This window comes from Leucoraja erinacea, chromosome 30 (assembly GCF_028641065.1).
Source record: "Leucoraja erinacea ecotype New England chromosome 30, Leri_hhj_1, whole genome shotgun sequence".
Taxonomy (NCBI): Eukaryota; Metazoa; Chordata; class Chondrichthyes; order Rajiformes; family Rajidae; genus Leucoraja; species Leucoraja erinaceus.
In genome coordinates, this window is record NC_073406.1 from 27391302 (window position 1) to 27413984 (window position 22683).

Below are 22683 nucleotides of genomic sequence, written 5' to 3' on the forward strand. Positions count from 1 at the left end.
ATATTGGAATTGGTGTAGAGGTGGAATACTGCGTCGGGGGACCAGCCCTCCCGTGTGAACACTTAGTCTAGTATATAATATTTTTAAGGGGATTGGCAGAGTACACAATGGAGAAAATAAGATGCTTGATATTCAGAATTATATCAGATTTGGGGATAAGGGCCATTTTAGTTTGAGCTGAAGATAAATTAATTCATGCAAGAAGTTTGAACCTTTATGTTAGAAAACTAATTTGTTGAATATATAATTCAATTGGACTAAGTGAGATCCATTGGGCCCCTGTCCCACAGGTGACCTGGTCCCCCACGCAATCCGTTCCCCCAACACAATATTCCACCACTCACCCATAGTCCTCAACTGCACATGCGCGGCTCATTTCCCATCATCCCCAGCACTCCATCCCTCTCCTCTTCAACCTCCCTCTTCTTTCCCCTCTACTACCCCCCCCCTCCTCCCCTCCCCAATCCCCCCTCACCTCTCATTTCCCCTACCCTACCCTCAGTCACTCCCTCCCTCCCTCCCCCCTCCCCTCCCTCCCTCCCTCCTCCCTTCCTCCATTACTCCTCTCCCCTCCCTACCCCCCTCCTTCCCCACTCTCCCTCCTCACCTTCTTCACTTTCCCCTCCCTCTCCCTCAACCCCCCCACTCTCCCTCCTCACACCCCCAGGAACTCGAGGTTGCCATTCCTCTCCCTTCTTGCATGCCCCGGAGGAACATCAGCCATCGTTGCCCTCAGAGCCAGGCTCAATGCCCAGTACTCGGCAACCCCGCAGGAGGGCTGCGCCAGCAGGACGGTGGGCGCCGGCAGGAAGGTGGGCGCCGGCAGGAAGGTGGGCGCCGGCAGGACGGTGGGCGCCAGCAGGACGGTGGGCGCCAGCAGGAAGGTGGGCGCCAGCAGGACGGTGGGCCGTGGCCAGTGACTGATAGTGGAGGCGGGCAATCAGTGCGGTGATGTTGCAGGAAAGGGTGTCACCGTCCCAGCCATGACTGACAGGAGAGGAGACCAATCTGCACATGTACGGTTTTAAAGATTTTTAAACCTTAATAACTTTTAAAATATACTACCAATCTGAACAAAACTAGATGCATTTGCAGCACAGTAAGACAACATATTCATTAAATTAGAATTAGGACATTCAGGAGAGAGTTCTGGAATTTTTCATTAATTGATTATAGAAAATCTGCATTTCTTGTCCCCAATATGAGTGAGAGCTTTGAGGAACTGATATCATTGCATTTTCCTAGGAAAGGTTATTAAATGTAACCTTTATTTTAAATGTGCAAAGAAGTCACAGTCCGGATCAGTCAGTTTCCAATTGAGCAGATGAAAACTATGAGGATTAATAGCTGACTCGTGTTTTAAGCATTTATTTGTTCTAATACTCTTATGCTAACCAGTAATTAAAGGCCTGATAATTGCTTACACCTGATGTGCTTCAGGAAATGCTTCAGAATGCAGCATTGCTCGGAGACAAAACAGATGGGGAGGAAAGAAACTGGGGATTGGAAGAAGAGTTCTGACCCAAACCGTCACCCATCCTTTTTCTCCAGAGACGCTGCCTGACCCACTGAGTTCCTCCCACACTTTGTGTCCATCCTTGAGAGAAACTGGGGAGTTCAGTTATAACTATCATGCATTCTGGAGCCTCCCGTTCTGATTCTTCTTGATTCACCTATGGCAAGCCTCCATCTTCACCTTTTCACATTCATTCCATTCTATCATTTCTCACTCCATTCCCTGTTCCAAACGTTGCCCTCATATTGGGATAGATGTGTTCCATGTGGATGAAACATAGCCAAACTAAAATTAAATTCTAGAATACTTAAGGAATGTTTTGGGAAAGACCCACATTTCCAAAGCAACTAAACTGAGAATGAGATGGAAACTCCATTCTCCTGCTATATTGGTTGCAGCAAATAATCTTGCTGCAGTGGTTATCCATTCTTGCATATTTCACTTGAAATTTGTGCTGTTAGCTCTATTTCTACCTTTCTTAAGGCCTTCATTTGTCTCCGAGGAGTAACATCTTGAACAGTTGAAACACATCATGAGTCTGAAGAGTAAATGTTGCTAGACCATTGCCAACCATGCAGGGTATCATGGTTTAAGTATAACTATGTTACTTGTGGAAGCAGATAGCAATGATGCATTCAAATAGAAATAATATTCCTGTGTGGAAAAAAACTTATCTTGGAAGTCAGTGTATGTTAATTTTGGATAATGTATAGATCAATGAATAGAGCTTGGTTTGTAGGATTTGACCAACCCCATTGCTGTTGTATTATATATCTGCTCGTGGGTTGATGTGTACTAGACTTGAGCTACTATGAGGCCAAATCTATACTCTGATGTCTACACATATATCACTTGGAATTATAAGAAACAGATTAGATTTTTTTTGCGCATTTATAGGACAGGGTAGTCATTTGGAACATTCTAGCTGACACCAACAAATCTGAAATCAAACTTGGGGCATTCGGTAATTTACTCTGTAAATAAGTGAGACATTTGGGTAAAACTGCTACACTGCATAAATTATTTTTATACAACAGAGAGTGACGTCATTGAGTTGTCAGCGTTATTGTCACATCCCCTTTAAACCTGGCTTGGCTGTTACTGGTGCAATTTATTTATTTGTGAATGCCCTTCTTTCCAAGTTTACAGTGCCCGCCCAGTGTAACAGTCTTCATGCATGGAAAAGTCGCTGCCACACTTTCATCTAATCTTTCTCGGCACCAGATTTGCCGTCACCATGGCGACAGGGACGCTACATGCTGGGCTGCAGTAAATAATGTAGTTTCACAATAGCAGGCCACTCCTGCTCACCAGATCCCCGTGGAGTTAAAAAAAACCCTCAGGTATAGTAATAAGCAAATGAAGCTCTTTTTAAACGTTAACAAGTTGGTGCTTCTTTCTTAAACTGAGAGGGGACAGTCTTAAACTGGAAATAGTTTGTGTGGGGGAGGTGTCTGTACTTCTTAGAGCTGGGCTGTTTGTTGTACTTCACAGATCTTTGTCTTAAACGTCTGAAGTTCTGAAAAGAAATTAACCCTTTATGAGTAGGTTCTGCACCAAAAATGTCTGAAGTAGTGAAATATTTTATGTGTATCCGTTGACACAGTTGCTCAGTGTATTCTTGGGGTGCAATTCAGCCAAATATACCAAGTTAGTGTCAGACAAAGTCTGTGCTGAATTAGCAATCTCAGCTCACGTGCTGGCATGGCTGAAAGAAGGAAATACATCCAGGTTCACACTCATTCTCGGGATTATGGCTGAACAGTTGACAGATGAGAAACAGCTATGAAGGCTTGCAGGGTAAATGATCAGTTACTTCCCAATCTCCAGGCTCGGATATGAGGACAATCAATTATTTTGGAATTGTGTGAGTCTGATTACTCAAAGCAATGGAAGGGTGAAAGGTTCCGAGCCAAGAGTGACCTCTTTACTATGTGGATCTCGTTCTTTGTGCCACATTGCGAGCATTTGATTTCTCCCTGTTTAAATATCATGAAATTGTGCTAAATATATCTAAATAATTAAAACGACAGATCTGAGGTATTTATGTTTGAGGTTATTTAAATCTTGATATTTTAGATTTAAACAAATGCCCCTTCTACTCTGGAATCAATGGCGTAAGATTATCACCAATTTTGCAATCATCATTTATTTACTGCAAAATGATAGACAATAGACAATAGGTGCAGGAGTAGGCCATTCGGCCCTTCGAGCCAGCACTGCCATTCAATGTGATCATGGCTGATCATCCCCAATCAGTATCCCGTTCCCCAATTCCCGATAACCCCAATTGTTTTTTTTTATACTTGATTATTATTGAGTGTTATCACACTTTTAATCATGCCTGGTTAGAATATGGAGCTTCTTCCAAAGGATTCGTAAACATTTTAAATTATCTTTATATTGTGGAACATTTGAGGAACATTTTCATGACGATTTCAGTTGATTAACCGGTGAAGAATTTTCTCTGTTCTTTGAAAGTTTGGAAGATCTGGATTGAATAAATGTATTTCAAAATAACAGGAAGAGCATTTTACTGTAGAGTGTAGGAAGGAACTGCAGATGATGATCTACACCAAAGATAGACACAAAATGCTGGAGCAACTCCGCGGGACAGGCAGCGGGAGAGAAGGAATGGATGACGTTTCGAGTCTTCCAAAATGGCACCCATTTCTTCTCTCCAGACATGCTGTCAAACCCGCTGAGTTACTCCAGCATTTTGTGTCTATTTTACTGTAGAGTATTGTCATGTCTGGATTTATAGCAATGCATTAGACACATGCATCACCATGTGTTGGTGTGCGGGCCACAGACTGATGCATGTGTGTAGAGTGCTGGCATAAATCCAGGCACTACCGGCTAGTAAATCTTGTGAAAAAGGGAGCTGAGTGTGCAAGCCTCCCCCAGCCATTATACATAATCTCCGCATCATCAAAACTCCCGCAGTGGCTCCTCATGGTGCACAGATAACGAGGATCACGTTTGGTCCCGGGCAAAACCTGATGGGGATCGCACAGACACTTTGTCGCCCAGTGATGCAATGGGTAGGCCGATAGGCGCGTGCATTCGCCCTGGCATCCATCAACCAGGTCCCAGCCATGGCTCATACAGCACCCCACTGTCTTGTGAATAAGGCTCAGGATGACCAAAAGCACTGGAGCTGGAGCCCCTACAGGCGGTCGGCTGATTCCTCGTGCGTTCACCTTCTCGCCTCTCCTGTAACTATGTAGGACCCAGACAAAGCAGCCATGCGGTTCCTCTGGAATCAGTCTATTAAGTTGAGAGGGGAATGGAGACCCTGGGCTTGTCTGTGTTCTTGATTAGTGGGTGTCAGAGGTTATGGGGAGACGGTAGGAGAATGGGGTTATCAGAGTTGGCATCAATCTTGCTGCACTCCATGAAACCAGACTTCCCGACAGGGTCCGTCCGCAAGACCAACTATTCTTTCCGCTGGCACTGCAAGAACACTGATGATCGTAGAGAACGCGGTGGAGACTTTGGTGTTTCCAGTCACTGGAGATCCCTGCACAAAATGCCACACATCTCTCGGCCTTCATCCAGAAGAAGGATTCGTTGAGGTCATCAGTGCATCTGCACAAACTCTTTGTGTCTCTGCCGAAAACAAGGAGTGATTCTAGGAAACTCTGATGTACATCTAAAATGGAGAGAAGATATTCCTTCCCGGTGATTTCAAAGCTTATGTGGGCACAAACCGAGAATCATGGCCAAACTGTGTCGGCCGTCACAGTGTTAGAAAGATGAATGAGAATGGACAGTGATTGCTGGAAATATGTACACAAAATGAACACTGCATCACAAACATCATTTTCAAGGAAAAGCACCACCACGAGGTGTCATGGTGTCACCCTGCTCTGATTACTGGCACTAACTCGATCTACTCAATACTAGAACAAAGGACCTGCCTTGTGTTGTCCGCACTTGAACGTTTCACAGTGCACATTGCGACACCAACCACTCACTCATCATGAGCAAGGTGAAGCAACTCCCACGTAAGGTACGTACGTCCAAACAGAAAAGGAACAGCCTCATATCAACATCTCCAATCACGTGGGTGAAATGCTCATCCAAGTGCTCTCAACTCCAGACCCTCCAAGGAATGCCAAAAAGCCGAGAAATCCCTGAAAATGCCCATCTATGGACACAGCATCACTTGCCTTCAGAAAACAAAAGCGTAGATGAATTGTCACCCATCATTGAAGCTGAACACTGTGCATCACACAAATTATGTACAACCAACATGCAAAAAGGCCTAAAGTTTGCAAAAGCAGCCACACACAGAGCAGCAAAGCATTATGCAAGCAGGTACTGGAATTACTTTTACGACAAAATCTTAGCTGGAAGCACCTGTGGAAACCTTTGTGCCATGTCCAATGGCATAAACCGAGCAACGGGTCCAAATGTCTCCAAAATTGCTCCTTTATATGGGGTGATCGCTGGTCACTGCAGACCCGGTGGGCGGAAGGGCTGTTTCCACACTGTACCTTAAGAGTCAAAACTCTATGAAGCATTTACGTTCTCAAACAGGACATCAAAACCGCACTATCATCTCTTGCAGATGGATGGATGCTAACTATTGTCACTTAAGTAGATTCACTGGTTCCTGGTTGGTGTGTGTTTGAACTAATTACAGCAAATGTGTGCAGATAAGTGAAATAACTAATTTCGAAATTTGTTGAAATTTCTAAAGTCAAATTAATGCTTTTTATTTATGCAAATATTCTTCACATAGTTTTTTTTCTGGAAATATTTCCCTGCTTTTACTGGGAGAAGTTTCCCCAGTTTGTTTCCTCTGCTCTTTAACCAGACTTATTGAGTAATGCAGGAAGCATTCAGCAGGCAGCATCTGTGGAAGGATAACTGTTAATGTTTCAGGTTGAAGACCCTTGTTCAGGTGTTGCCTGACCCGCTATGTGTCACCAGCATTTTCTGTTATTAATTTACTAAATTGACTTTGTTTACCAGTCAACAGATTTTACTTTGAACCCCACCTCTAATTCATTGGTTGACAGATTGTTGGCAAAAATACTCTGAAAATTGAATTGTTCTTTTGATATTGTTGACTTGAAATTATTTTGCCCCTAAATGCATTTTCTAAAGTGGCATTGTGCAAGGAACATTGGATCTTGCTGATACACTTTTCTATTGTGCAACTTATGCAATAAAGCGTACGCATTTAATATTACAACATGCCATTATTTTCCTATTACTATTGCCGTCCAAAGTGTTTACAACCTGCCGGGCACACGCTGCAGAATTCATGCATGTTGCTGGATTCAACAATTGGCATGATTCTGGAGGTAGCAATGGTGGCAGTGCAATTCCACCTCTGCCAGGTTAAAAAAACATCTGCTGCCTATACTGAGAAAGTGCCAGTGGTTCTGTGGGGAACAAAACTGTTGACCTTTGTTAGGATCACAGTATTTGTGCAACAAACCATTGACACTCTCACCCCAGAACTGGTTAACCCTAAATACTACTCGGTCTGAAAAACTACCCTGACCCAAAACTATCTACAGTATGTCCTCCTGAAATACTGCCCGAGTTACTCCAGCACTTTGTGTTCCAGATTCCAGCATCTGCAGTTCCTCATATCTCCATTATCCTGAATGCTGCTATTGATGCCAAGATGTTATAGTTCTCTGTTAAGGGCCTGTCCCACTGTATGAGGTAATTCAACAGTTCTCCCGAGTTTCCCCTGATTCGAACTCGGATAATTATGGTAATAGTAGGTACTCGGGGATTCTCGTGGACCCTCTCCACACTGTTGAAAAAACTTCATGAGCTTACCGCGTTTCACGAGTACCTGCCGTTAGCGTTACGAGCCGCTAAGAGACGTCCCAAGCTCCGACGTACCCACTACGTACATTCTACGTACTTACCACGAGTTTGATTTTTTAATAAACTCGGAAGAGCTCTTGGGTAAACTCGTATAGTGGGACAGGCCCTTTAGGCTATGAAGTTCTTCAGTTGAACTTCATAGTTTGTTGACTGAAGAGTTCAAGTTCAAGAGTTCAAGAAAGTTTATTGTCATGTGTCCCAGATAGGAGAATGAAATTCTTGCTTTGCTTCAGCACAACAGAATATTGTAGGCATAAATAAATACAGAACAGATCAGTGTGTCCATATACCATTGAATATATATATATATATATATATATATATATATATATATATACACACACACACAAATAAGCAGATAAAGTGCAGTAGGCTATTAAAGTTCAGATTTTTGTTTGAGTTGAGTTTAGTGGTCTGATAGCTGAGGGGCAATGCAAGACAGTGGAACACTGCTTAGAAGCAGTACACCAGTGATGTTGGATTATCCTAATCAAATCCTAATCAAATATGATACCATTTCAACAGTAAGTTTTGCAGAGTGTCACTGTTACTGATATCATCCCCACAGATGTATTTGCATGGAAATGCTGGCATAATTTGCACATAAAAAAAACTGTGCCATTTTACCAAACTTTCTTTCAAGTTGTGTAAATCAATCTCTTGTATTGGTAACAACTTTATTCGGCAACATTCCAAATCTTTTCCTCGTTAAGATGCAATGGAGCTCATTTAAAAATTGTTTGAAAAAGACAAGCTGAAAGGGTTATGCAATGAATAGGCGACGCCGAATTTGATTTTGAAGATTTCAAATATTGCTAGCATAATCATAAAGGGATATCTACCATATATTTCATTGTTGGACCTAGGTTACATAATCTAATGCACACAGTCCATACAATGTTTAGTTTAGTTCAGGGATACAGCATGGAAACAGGCCCTTTGGCCCACTGAATCTGTGCCGACAAAAGATCATCCCTACACCAGTTCTTTCCTACACACTTGGGACAATTTACAGAAGCCACCTGAGCCATCATGCCACCCTGTGTGGCATCGTCATTGTGCAGTACTGCTGCAAGTTGGAAAAGGGGCTGCTAACCTTAACCCTGTTTCAGCTGTCTGGCGCGAGTTAATTAACACCCACATGCATTTTCTACCCTGCTGTGAGTGTGGGTAACAGCAATGGAGAGCTCTGTCAGCAATGCTCTGTATTGTGGTTTGTGATGTTGCTCTATGTGACAGAACGAGGCAAGTTGCTTGGGACAGTGGAATGATTTAATAACTCCTTCTGCACCAGGTTTGTTTTTGTTTTTATGACTACAGTACATCCACAGTACAACATAATTGATTTAAAATGTAGATAAATGTGAAATAAACACCAAAAAAAATGCTGGAAATGCTCAGCTGGTCAAGTTACATTAGTAGAGAGAAACAGAATTAACACTTCAGATCAATGATTATTTTTATCAGAACTGATAAGTTAGAAATGCGACAAGGTTTAGTTTAGTTTATTGGTGTCACGTGTACCGAGGTACAGTGTATAGCTTTTGTTTGCATACTATCCTGTCAAAAAGGACGATACATGATTACAATCAAGCCTTCCACAGTGCACATATAACAGATAAAGTTCACAATCTTTAGAGCAAGATAAAGCCCGATTAAAGATAGTTCATTGGTTTCCAGTGAGGTAGATGGGAGATAAAGAGACATTGAACGACAAAGCAGTGGTGGTGCCATGGGCAGCAAGAAGATGCTGAAGATATTGTGTTGGTGTATAAATAAAAGACTGGAATGGTTGGAAACATGAGTTAGTTGAATTTGACGTCGAGCTTTGATAACTGTAATGTGCCAACTTGGAAAATAAGTTTCATTTCTTTTAGCTGTCATTGAGCTTCACTGGAACAGTGCCAGACACCAAATACCAAGAGGTCACAGTGGGAGTGGGGTGAAGACTTAAAATGATTACAGATGCAAATGAAGATTTCTGCAAAGAGATCACCAAATCTATGTTTAGTTTCCCCAGTGTAGAGATGGCCATGTTGTGGTCTGTGGACCATATTGTGAGCAATGCATACAACCTGCTGAATGGGAAGAAGTAAGAATAAATTGTTGTTTTAAAGATGTTCGAGTCTCTCTGCTACAGGAATGGAGATCAAAGGACAGGTGTTACAATTCCTGCAAATGCATGAAAAGATGCTATGAAAATGGAGTAAGTGTGTAAGAAGGAACTGCAGATGCTGGTTTAAACCGCGATAGACACAAAAAGCTGGAGAAACTCAGCGGTACAGGCAGCATCTCTGGAGAGAAGGAATGGGTGACATTACGGGTCGAGACCCTTCTTCAGACTTCAGGAACCTAACCAGCCTGAAGAAGGGTCTTGACCTGAAAACTGAGAAATGAAATAGAGTTCCAACAGGAAGCAGAGTGAGATAACATTTTGCAAGGTAGTGGTAAGGGTCTCTAGTCTTACAGTGAATGGTGATCATTAACCCATCCCAGAGAATGGGTAGAGAGGCGGAGAAAGGAGGTGAAGAGTCAGAGAAGAATAGGTGAAAGCGAGATCAGGATGGAGACAGATAACTAAAGCAATAGAACAGTACGTCATATACTCCACTCACTTCCTTCAAATCAAAGGAGTAGTAATGTGAATTAGTGTGCGTCCAAGCTTATCGCTGACCTCATTTCATTTTCTGGTACATCCTGGACTCTTGCTGCTACCTGCTCTTGTATACAACTCAAAAATTAAAACACACTTCATCTTGTGCAGAGGTGCACAAGAGGACCACTGGCGATATATTCCTTACAGGTTTGCACACTACAGGTCGAAGTATGGAATGCCTAATGCAGTTCAGCTTCCGTTACGTAGTTCAACTCAGCAATTAATCCAGGGGCAGAACATAAATGGTCCTGACTGTGGGACCAGTCACGCCTTGTAACTAGCCACACAACTTTACAGCAGTCATTTAGAGCAGTCTCATTCATTGAAATGGGGCGACTGAAAATGAAAGAGCTTTGCTGCTTCTTTATTAATTAATATTAATGCTTTTATATAAATCAGCAAGGTTTCCAAATAATTTCAAAAATATTTGGAATCATATAATTTAAATTACTTGATCTTTTTGAATTGGTTCGATGTCTTTGGAAGCATTTTGAAAGGCCTTTGAAAGCACAAGCTATCACGACCAAGAAGGGAGAAGCCTTGGGTTCTGCTGCTTAGGTCCACGCCAGATCTTGGACTGCTCCACTTCTTGAGAAAGCAACAATCGCATAGCTTCAAGCTTGATTGGCTCTCTAGTGCTCTAAAGATGAATGCCACCAAGAGATTACAAGGCACAGGTTAAGCACAATCCAGCCCATTATTTACAAATGTTGGGGATTACTTGCACAATATATCATCACTTGAAATTGCAGTAAGATAAACAGCGAACAGCATTTAAGCCTGTGAGACTTTAATGCAAAGAAAGGCATTGAGTACCCTGCATTCACTTCTTTACTGCTGATGTCACACATCCCCAGTGCTACGGCGAGTGGTATCTTTGAAAGGTATTAAAAGCATTAATTGTGCATTAGCAAAAGTTCTCAATATGTTGTAAATGGAGAAGCAATGTGAAACTTGCAGCCTAAAAGGTGGTCACTTCACTGTGTTAATCCACTCTGCTCTGCCTTGAGGAGAGACTGAGTTAATAGCCTGTATGGGTGGAGAGGGGGGTGATCTTATTGCATAGTGTAATACAGAAGTCAAATGCAAATATGAAGAATTGATCCTCCCAGTAACTTATTCAAGCAGCATCTGTATATTATTACTGAGCTACTTCATTTGTAGTAATCAGCACACAACCTCAACTAAATTTTAGCCATGGATAAGCAGGTAAATCCTTCAGTGGATTGTGTCAAATTGTATTTGATCATACCACTGTGAGGTTTGTTAGAACATGCAGTAGAGGTTTATGAGGTCTAGACATAGTTATAGTGTGATGCTAACTAACCACTGGAGAATGTAAATTCTTATTCATAGAAAGGCACTGTAAACAACCTCAGTTGCCTATCGTGGCAACCTATCTATAAGGTTTTGCATTCCCATTTTATTTCTTCTCATAAAGTTCGACACAACTCTGCAGATAGCTTGCTCTCTGAAGATCATGCTGGATCACTCGACAAAGAACTAGATGGAGATTTCTCATTAAGTTGTTCTATTTGCTTGTTGCCATGTTGTACATGTGACTAAATTGCCAAGAGGTGTTCAAATATTCCTATATATTTGCCCAACCTGGGGAGACACATTTGGCCTCTGTTCTAAATAACCATATAACAACCATATAACAATTACAGCACGGAAACGGGCCATCTCGGCCCTTCTAGTCCGCGCCGAACACTTACTCTCACCTAGTCCCATCTACCTGCACTCAGACCATAACCCTCCATTCCTTTCCCGTCCATATACCTGTCCAATTTATTTTTAAATGATAAAATCGAACCTGCCTCCACCATTTCCACTGGAAGCTCATTCCACACAGCTACCACTCTCTGAGTAAAGAAGTTCCCCCTCATGTTACCCCTAAACTTTTGTCCCTTAATTCTCAAATCATGTCCTCTTGTTTGAATCTTCCCTACTCTCAATAGAATACTTATTCTTTCCTGTTGCATTACTGCAATTCGGTTCAGAACCTCACATGGTCAAAATAGCCATGAGCATTAGAATTATGATTGTCCAATAAGCTTTTACAATATTGAACAGAGACTCTTTATATTGGATATCCTTGCATGGCACTTCTCTTTACAGGAGATGCCTCAATCTTATATTACAACTCTACCTCGTGAGCAAGAGGAAAATCACATAACAATCTGAAGAAGGGTCACAACCCGAAACATCACCTATCCATGTTCTGCAGAGATGCTGCCTGACCTGCTGAGTTACTCCAGCACTGTGCGTAGTTTTGTGAGTATACAAGGCTGGGTGAAGAGCTGTGATTATTATAGGAGATATCCTCCAGGAATGGCTCACAGCCTTATTCTGGGGCTTGGGGAAAGTCAGGTACATTTCACTGGGCCCCAAGGTAATTTGTTTCTTCTTTTCTTGGCCCTCCTCCATACCTGGTCCCGAACAGGTTTATTAGTGGCAGTTGTTGCCTGATGAAGACAACTCGGTATATCAACACATGATTATGTTTTAAAATTACATTGATTTTTGGAATTCATCACATGCCTTATAATTTCCATTCGGATTAAGCTGTTGCATCTCTGAGACATATGCCATGTTAACCAAATCCATTTGTTAAATTGGGACAAGTCACAAATTTAGTGCAGTAACACCTGCCTCACTATCTCTGGTGTTTTACTATCCTTTATAACTGTGCTCCTTGGGCATTATGAAGCAAGGATATTAAAATTAGTTTTCTAGATTGGGAGATAGAGAATCTTTCACATGTTCCACTGAAGACAAACCAATTCCCGTCTAGATGTAAGATTGCTCGCATTAAGTGAATTATAACAGATACAATATTCAATCAGAAAGTGACACTGTAAAGAACATCAGTGTAATTTTCAAAAATCCCCACACTTGCTTCATAGCCAGAAGGGTTTGAAACTCCAGTGGTCCCTCCTGGTGGGAGCAGTCTTGACTGATATCCTCAGGTGGCTGGATAAATAACAACTTTGTCTTTCTCAGTGTTTATGAAGAGGCTTGAGCATGCAATGTATACTAATTCGCATTCCATTGATGGAAACGGGCTCTTCGGCCCACTAGTTTTATGTTATACCACTTTCACATCCACTCCCTACACACAAGGGGCAATTTACAGAGGTCAATTAACCGACAAATCTGTATGTCTTTGGGATGTGGAGTAAACTGCAGCACCTGGAATAAATTCACACAATCACTGGCAAAATATGCAAACTCCACACAGGCAGCACTTGAGATGAGGATGGAATTAGGGTCTCTGGTGCTGTGAGGCAGCAGCCCGTCCATATATGCTATCTGACCTCTTGAGTGCTTCCAATACTCTCTGTTTTTAACTTTAATTATTCTTAGACTTTCAACAACTTTCTCTTAACAAACCAAATCTTCCATATCACTTCGTAGTTGAAATCAGACAAACATTAAAGATTGAGACCAGGAAAGATGGTCAGAGGCAGGTTTAAGGTTGTATTTGGGAGGGTTTTAACACAGTATTATAAAATCATGATACTATAACAACATTGAAAAGACATTTGGACAGGTGCCGGGGAAAGAAAGGTTTAGAGGAATATGTGCAAAATGCGGGTAAGTGGGACTAGCATAGATGCAGCATCTTGGTTGTCATTGGCAAGTTGGGCCGAAGGGTCTGTTTCCGTGCTGTATGGCTCTGTTTATAACAGCTCTGTAAATACTGACAGATTCCTGTTCCCTAACTTGCAACTGATTCCAGCAGTAAAATAGAAAACATTTGTTATATCATAGGTGTCTAATTAATCTACACCAATAGATGTTCGTGTTAGTAAGTCGATATATCCATGAATAAATATAAACCCTTAGGATGATATGGTTCACGCTATTCTTGTGACCAGTGAGAACACTGATTCCCTCTAGCATTTATTTAGATCCTTCACTGGAGCTATGCAGATACTAGTGTTAAAATCAGTCTGCCTCATTCAGTCTCCAAATAAACTGTTTGAAATGGAGTGTTCTATCCAGTGACATGGTGAAAACAGCTTTGTATCTGGTGGATTAGTTTTAGAACAAAGAATAATCTGAGTTAAATTCATATTATTTCCAATAAATATTAACCAGCAGATTTATTACTGTGAACAAACTGTTTTGTAAACGCAATGTTATGTTGTTTGGCTTAATGTGCTTTTTGACCCTATGGATTATGTTACTGTAACTTTGACCTGATCAAAGTCTGCACAAGTTCAATCATATCTGGGTTTATTCATTCATGGAAGTGCTTCATTGGGATTCTCCTCTGGAAAAGCAGGGCAATTTGGTTAAAGGAAACCGGCAGTTTTTGTGTTTGAAAAAGTGCCTATAATACACTGTTATTTTGAGAGGGGCATCCTCATACACTGGGGTTAATACATTTTTAAGAATGTTTGTTTCCCTCATATCCAGTACTTGGAACATAGAACAATGCAGCACAAGAATACTGTAGGTCTGTGCTGGACATGATGCCAGTTGTTATCTGCTTGCCCCCCATTCAGGAGGAGGAGGGGACGAGTGGGGCCAGGAGAAAGCTTGGCCAGTCATGGGTAGATACAGGGGAGGGGAGGGGATGGGCAGATATTTGAGCAAAGATTAGCAATAAAATGATATGTGAGATAAGGATTGAAGAGTGCGAATCGTGAAGTCAGAAGGGATGTAGGTGTAGATGGGAGAAATGGGCGCAAGTCCGGGTGGGATACAGAGAAGAGATGGGTGGAGGGGAGGGATGGGGGGGGGGGGGGGGGGGGGGGGGGGGGGGTTAGTTGCCTAAACTTTCGTTACGCAGTTTTTGGTGTATTATGCACAGTTCATAAGTTATAGGAGCAGACGTAGGCCATTCGGCCCATCAAGTCTGCTCCACCATTCAATCATGGCTGATCTATCTTTTTCTCTCAACCCCATTCTCCTGCCTTTTCTGCATAACCTCTGATTCCAGTTCTGGTTGCTCCATTCTAGGAAAGATGTGGAGACTTGGGAGTGGGCACAGAGGAGGTTTACCAGAATGGAGGGTTTCAGCTACAGGCAGAGATTAGCTAAACTTGGATTGTTTTCTCTGGAATGTCAGAGATTGAGGGGGAACTTGATAGAAATATATTAAATTATGAGAAGCATAGATAGGGTGGACAGTCAAACCCTTTTTCGCACAATGGAAATGCCCATCACAGGAGAGCACAGGTGAGAAGGGAAACGTTTAATGGAGACATGCAGAGAGTGCTGGGGAGCCTGGAACACATTGTCATGGGTGGTGGTGCAGGCAGATACAATAGTGTTGTTTAAAAGACGTTTAGATAGGCACATGGAACTGCAGGGAATGGAGGAGTAGGGTTCATGTACGAGCAGATGAGAATCAGTTTACTCAGCATCATGTTTGCCACAACATTTAAGGCTGAAAGGCCCGTTCCTGTGCTGTGCTGTTCTATGTTCTCAAAAAAGACAGTCAGGTTGGTTTGACATGATATCTTCAACAAACCCATACTTGCTCTACATAACCCCATTTCCACATTAACCCATTTTTCAAAGCGATCAAAAACCATTACAGAATGCAGGAAGGAGCTAAGGAGATTAGAATATCCTGAGTTCTCTCTCTAGTGCCGTGCTGAGTTAACTATGGGGTAGCCGTTTTATTCCACTTCACCCAGAGCCCGAGTAAAAATCATTCACTTGAAAACGTATATTTGTTCAAAAGCATTGGGCAAGGATGGAATTGAGTTGAGGCTTAGTTCTCCCACATGATCAAATGAAGAGTTTTAGCTGGTGCTGACAAATGATAAATTCTCTGTGTGCCAAGTGGTGAATGGCATAATCAGACCATAGTATGAAGAAGTACTTGCCTGATGAAGAGTTGTCAGTAGCCTAGTTAGTCTATTGGGTACAATACCAATGGAAAGATTCTATAATGGGAAATTGTACATTTCCATGGAAGGAGAGATTTTTTTAACACCTATATTTTGGGGTCTTTTAAAAATCATCTCGGATCTACTATTCTTCGTTATGAAAAAATCCAAGAAAATAGTAAACTGCAGCAAAAAATATTAGTTCACGTGAGGTTCCAGCAGGGTAATCAATCTGCAGCATCCTCGAAGAAAGAATGAATAAGAACTTTACCACGATTAAATTATTTGCAGATTATGCTCAAGGTGTACAGGAAACCACTTGTGAAAGAGCAAAGCTAATATGCCGATAGATTTGCAACTAAACAAATATATATATATATATATATTTTTAATTTCAATATAGACTTTATTCAGGTAATAAATATATACAATACATGAGCCGTGCAACAAATTCATCTGACATTTTTGGGGGCTATTTGCAAATGGAATTGGATGCTGTGAAATGTGAGATTGTGTCATTTGGAAAACATGGCAGAAGAGACGATCCCAGGAATGCTTCTTGGTCAATGCTGAGTTAGTTGGTCCTGAGAGATTCCCAATGTTGATTCATGATTAGTGCTGAGGGAGTGGTTCATTGTTAGGGCTGCTGTTTTATGGATGCGTCCTTCCGTTGAAACCATCTCTTCTGACAGCTATTTGTAAAAGATCACATGATGATATTTGTACAAATCATTCTGGGATCATTCTTGTAAACCTCCTCTAGTTCCTCTCCAATGCAGCACATCCTTCCTCACATATGGGCCCAAAACTGCTCACAATACTCCAAATACCATTTGACCAATGCCTTAGAAAGCCTTAGCTTACATCACTTTTTTTATATTGTAGCCCTTTTGAAATAAATACATTGCATTTGCCTTCCTAACTACCGATTGAACTTGAAAATTAACTTTTTGGAAATCCTGCACCAGCACTCCCAAGTACTTGTGCACCTCCAATTTCTGTATTCTCTCCCCATTTAGAAAATAGTCTACACCTTTATTCCTACTACCAAAATGCATGACTCCACACTTTACTAAGCTATATTCCATCTGCCACTTTTTATCCCACTCTTCCAACCTGTTCCAGTCCCTCTGCAGAGTCCTTGGCACTGGGCCTGTATTTGTTGGAGTTTAGAAGAATGAGGGGGGCCTCATTGAAACGTACAGAATAGTGAAAGGTTTGGATAGAGTGTATATTTCCAATAGTTGGAGAGTCTAAGACTAGAGGTCCTAGCCTCAGAATTAAAGGACGTTCTTTTAGCAAAGGAGATGAGGAGGAATTATTTTGGTTGGAGGTGAATCTGTGAAATTCTTTGCCACAGAAGGCTGTGGAGGCCAACTCAGTGAAGGCAGACCTAGATTGATTCCTGTTTAGTACAGGTGTCAGAGGTTATGGGGAGAAGGCAGGGGAATTGAGTTAGGGGGGAGAGATAGATCAGCCATGATTGAATAGCAGAGTGGACGATGGACTGAATTGCCTAATTCTGCACCCAAATGGGCGGTGCGACCCACGTCACAGCAGCCTCTGCAGTCCGTCTGTCTTTTTTTATTTTCTTGTCTCGTTTGAGTGTAGTTGTAGTGTTTTTCTTTAGCTGGGTATGTGTGGGGGGCGCGGGGGGTGGGGGGGGTGGGGAAACTTTTAAACTCTTTTCCCTGTACGGAGGACCCAACCTTTTCTCTGTCGGGTCTCCGTTGTGGCTGGGGCCTAACACCATGGAGCGGCCTCCAACCGGAACGACCTGGGGCTCCAGTCACGGAGCTGCGGACTACTCACCACCCGCGGAGCTGGCCGAGTTCGGAGCAGGAGGAGCTGTGGTGGCGCGCTGCTGCGGCCCAACCCCAGAGATTCGGATGCTCCAGCTGCCGGCCCGGTGGACGGTGACATCAGGAGCTCGCGGGTCCCTAGTGGGAGACCGCTTTTTGGAGCTGCCGCAACGGCAACTTCTCCCGCCCAAGTTGCGGGGTTGAAAATCACCTGGAGTGCGGCCTTGCATCGTCCGGCGTGGCTTTAATGGTCTCGGGACTTATTTACGCCGGCGGCTTTGACTTTGACATCGGGAGGAGAATGGGGAGTGCAGGGGAGAGATAAGACTTTGCCTTCCATCACAGTGAGGAGGAGATTTGCTGTGATGGATGTTTGTGCAAATTATGTTGTGTCTTGGTTCTTTTTCTTGTTGTATGACTACAGAAACTAAATTTTGTTTGAACCTCAATGAGGTTCAAATGACAACAAATAAGTTGTATCATTGTATCTTATCCTATCACATGATCTTATGATCTACTACTCTCATAAGTGTATATACTTTTATCAGGTTTCCCCGCAACCTCCAATGTTCCAGAGAAATCCAAGTCTGTCCAACCTCTCCCTGCAGCTAATACCCCCTAATCCTGGCATAATTCTGGTAAACTACCTCTGCACCTTTTTCAAAGCCTCCAGATCCTTCCTGTAAACTAACAACAGGAAATGCAGCAATACTTGAAATGCGGCCCAACCAAAGGCCTTTAAGGCTGCATCATGACTTCCTGATTCTTATACTCAATGACCAACCCATGAATGCAAGTATACTATATGCTTATTTATGACTCCATTTATTGTTTTGTCACTTGAACTCCCAGATCCCTCTGTACAACAATGCTGGGAAGGGTCATGCCAGTAATTGTATATTTTCCGCTTACATTTGCCCTCCCAAAGTGTAACACCTCATACCTGCTCTGATAGAACCCTATGTGCCGTTTCTCCATTCATTTCAGTAGCTGATCTGTATTCTGCTGTATACTTGGACTGCCTTCCTCACAGTCTGTGGCCCCAGCATCCTTACTAACCAACCCATCTATGTTTATGTCCAAGGTAGACATAACTCAGCGGGTGAGGCAGCATCTTTGGAGTGAAGAAATATGTGACGTTTCAGGTCGAGACGCTTCTTTAGACCGAATCATTTAGTCAACAGAGTTCACAGGATTACTTTGGCTTTGGGAATTAATTGAACTGTGATATTCGAGGGAAACAAGAAAACTGTATGGTTGACGTTGTCAGGTTAATGACTTAATTTCAGTTTATGTTCATCTGTTTCTTATCAACCATCGGGCTCAACATCCTCTGCATATAGTTTGCAGTCCCTGCTGTTTTCAGCTCTTTTTTTGATAAAATACCAACAGAAGAGGAGGAAAAGGAGACCAACTGGCCTCTCAAGTTTGCTTCCCTGCTCAATACGATCGGTCATGGTTAATCCAATCTTGGCTTCATGAACACTTTACTGCAATCTTGCCACCCTTAACACCTTCTGGTTCAAATATCTGAAAAACTCTGTCTAGAATCTATTTCAAGACTCCACCTTCACAGCGGTAGAGAATTCTAAAGACTTGTGACCTCCCTGTTTCTTTAGAAATAGATACGTACTGCAACAATTTATCAGGGCCTTTTCAATGTATATTGTAGAACCCTAGACTAGAAGGAAAGGGCAGTAGATATTTGAGAGAGTTTGCATTCAATTCACACATTATCCTAACTTGAAATTATTTTCTTTTTTTTCATTGTCATTACTTTGGATCTCTATCTTAAATCAATAAATACTGGGTTTCAAATGCCTCCTACACTTTGGATATGAATAAAAAAATAATCATACCCGACTGTACCCTGTACATTCCTTGGTCATTGTAATGTGAAAATAATGAGTACCTCTAAACTCTCTTTTCGTAAACAACCCTTTCCACATTAGAATCAGATGATCAAACATTTTTATTTTTATTTAGATTATGACTTCCCGTCTTTCTGTTTCTGTGAGAAAATTTTGACTGTGGATACGTAAGTTTCCTTAAACAATAAATACGTGGATAGTCCGATTAGAGGAAGGACCACATATTGGGTCTTGTATTGAGAAATGAGCCTGGCCAGGTATTGGGTGTTATGGTAGAAGAGCATTTTGGAGACAGCGATCATAACTGAATACGTTTTAAGATTGTTTTGAATTGTGACAGGTCTGGATGTTGGGGAAGGGACAAGGTAGATTACAATGACCTAGGCATAAATGTAGTTGGTTTGGTGAGTAAGTTTGCTGATAACACCAAAATTGGAAGAGTTACAGAAAAGGAGGAAGGCTGTCAGAAGATACTGAGGGATATAGATCAGCTGCAGAAATTGGCAGAGAGATAGCAGATGGTGTTTAACCATCAGCGGTGGTGTTGCACTTTGGCGGGTTGAATGTAAGTAGAATGTATACGGTTAATACAACATTGATGTATGGACGGATCTTGGAGTCCAAGTTCATAGTTGACTGAATGCGGCAGCACAAGTAGAGAGGGTGGAATAGAATGCGTATGGTCTGCTTGCCTTCATTGCTGGAGCATGGTGTGTATTAGTCATGGGGTCATAGGACTTTGTTTAGGCTGCATTTGGAGTATTGCATGCAGTTCTGGTTGCCCCATTACAGGAATGGTGTGAAGGCTTTGGAAAGGGTGCAGAGGAAGTTTACCAGATTGCTGCTTGGGTTAGAGGATTTCAGCTACAAGAAGAGGTTGGATACACTTATAAACATATAATAACCATATAACGATTACAGCACGGAAACAGACCATCTCGGCGCTTCACTTATTTCCCCTAGTCCCATCTACCTGCACTCATGACCATAACCCTCCATTCCTTTCCCATCCATATACGTATCCAATTTTTTTTTAAATGATAAAATTGAACCTGCCTCCATTGGAAGCTCATTCCACACAGCTACCACTCTCTGAATAAAGAAGTTCCCCCTCATGTTACCCCTAAACTTCTGTCCCTTAATTCTCAAGTCATGTCCTCTTGTTTGAATCTTCCCTACTCTCAATGGGAAAACCTTATCCACGTCAACTCTGTCTATCCCTATCATCATTTTAAAGACCTCTATCAAATCCCCCCTTAACCTTCTGCGCTCCAAAGAATAAAGACCTAACTTAAATGCTGCAGTAACTCAATGGGTGAGGCAGCATCTCTGGAGAAAAGGAATAAGTGATGTTTCAGGTCAGAATGCTTCAGATTGACTGAAGAAAGGTCTGACCCGAAACATTATCAATTCCTTTTCTCCAGAGATGCTGGCTGACCAGCTAAGTTGTGCCTATCTTCAGTGTAAACCAGCATCTGTAGTTCCTTCCTATACATAAGGGATGCCATATTTATTCTCTGATCTGGAAATATGGTGACATCGGGAACTCGCGGGTCCCTGGTGGGAGACTGCTTTTCAGAGCTCCCGCAACCGCAACTTCTCCCGCCCGGATCGTGGGCTCAAATCGACCCGGAGCGGGGCCTTGCATCGCCTGGCGCAGCCTTAACGGCCACGGGACTTACCATCGCCCGCCGGGGGCTTTATTAGGAGAAGAATAAACAACAGGGGTGAGACATGACTTTGCCTTCCATCACAGTGAGGAGGGGTTTGGAGATTCACTGTGATGGATGTTCAGGAGGAGGAGGAGCCATCTTGGGGAACGGTTGCTAACCAGCAGCCGTCCGTTTAATTCATTTTTAAAAAAGTTTTTAGTAAGTCTTTGTTTGTTGGAGAAATGGACTTCTTACTGTGGGGGGAAGGAGGTAATTATACTTCTAGGTCCCTACCTGGTCGATGAGGCAGCTTTTGCTCTGGGCTGCCCGTCGACCCATGCTTGTGGCCTACCAGCGGGCGTGGAGCGCCGTTTCCTGGCGGGGACCGCCCAGCACCTCGGCTTCGGTGGCGGCACAGCGCTGGAGCGCTATCGCGGAGCGGAGCGGGTGATGCCTTGCCTGTGTCGCCGCGCTGGATCGACGCGCTGGAGCTCCGGTGAGATGTGACCGCCGAGATCAACGCCTCCGGGCTGCGGGTCTGCGGAGCGGAGCGGGCGGCGCCGACCTTAACATCGGGAGCCCGGCCTTGTCGGCTTCGGAAGCCGACAATCCCCTGCTAGGAAGCGGCCGTTCCAGGTGGCCCAGCCGCTGTGAGGACTCTCCCGACGCAGGGGCAACACCACCCGGCCAGAACGGCCAGGAACATCGGGCCTCCGTAGAGGCAATAGCGGTGGCCTCAATAGGCCTGACTTAGGGTGAACTTGGGATGGGGACTGGACTTTGTGCCTTCCCCACAGTGGTAACCACTGTGGGGGGATGATTTTTCTGTGTGTAAGTTAACATGTTAGTCTGTGTCCAAGATGGCTGTTGGAAGGGAGAGAGGATGCTGGCGCGCTTAAGCTGCCGCTGCTACCTCTTCACATTGTGTTTTTTGATTTTTTGATTTTGTGTCTTTGGAACGATTTCTAGCTTTAATTTGTGTATTGATGATGTCCTTATTATTTATTTTTCTCCGACTATATGTTTTTTTTTCTCTTCTGTTAACTTTTGTAAGGTGTCCTTGGGTGTCCAGAAAGGCGCCAGCAAATAAAATGCATTATTATTATTATTATTATGTAAATTGTGTTAATTGTGTGTCTAGGTTTTTTTCATGTTTGTATGACTGCAGAAACTTAATTTCGTTTGAACTTAGGTTCAAATGATTCTGATTCTGATTCTGATACTTTATGATAGTTCTTGTACTTCCTCGACACTGAAGTATCTTCATGGACTATGTGCTCAGAACATTATGAACTTTGGAAATCGAAACAACGGTGGTTATTCATCCTTTATATCTGTTTTGCCATTCAATAAGATCACAGCTGATCCTTTCTCTCGACATGACTTTTCTGCACTAACTCCATATTCCATGATGTTTTACTCACAAAAATTAATTCATCTCTTTCTTAAGCATAATCAATGAATGAGTATCTAGC

The 22683-nt window shown here is 42.6% G+C and overlaps 1 protein-coding gene across 4 annotated transcripts in view; it reads left to right on the forward strand.

Annotated features, from left to right (window-relative positions):
* The window catches only part of tp73 (tumor protein p73), a 363488-nt gene that overhangs the window by 105280 nt on the left and 235525 nt on the right, over positions 1 to 22683 (forward strand). For 2 of the 4 annotated variants that reach the window (XM_055659704.1, XM_055659708.1), the window contains exon 1: positions 2411 to 2859. The exons of 1 other annotated variant lie outside the window; for it this stretch is intronic. The gene's annotated coding sequence lies outside the window, so the exon portion shown is untranslated. Of the gene's footprint in view, positions 1 to 2410; positions 2860 to 12101; positions 12309 to 22683 lie in introns of those variants that run through there. One more of the 4 variants, XM_055659707.1, reaches the window with a different exon arrangement.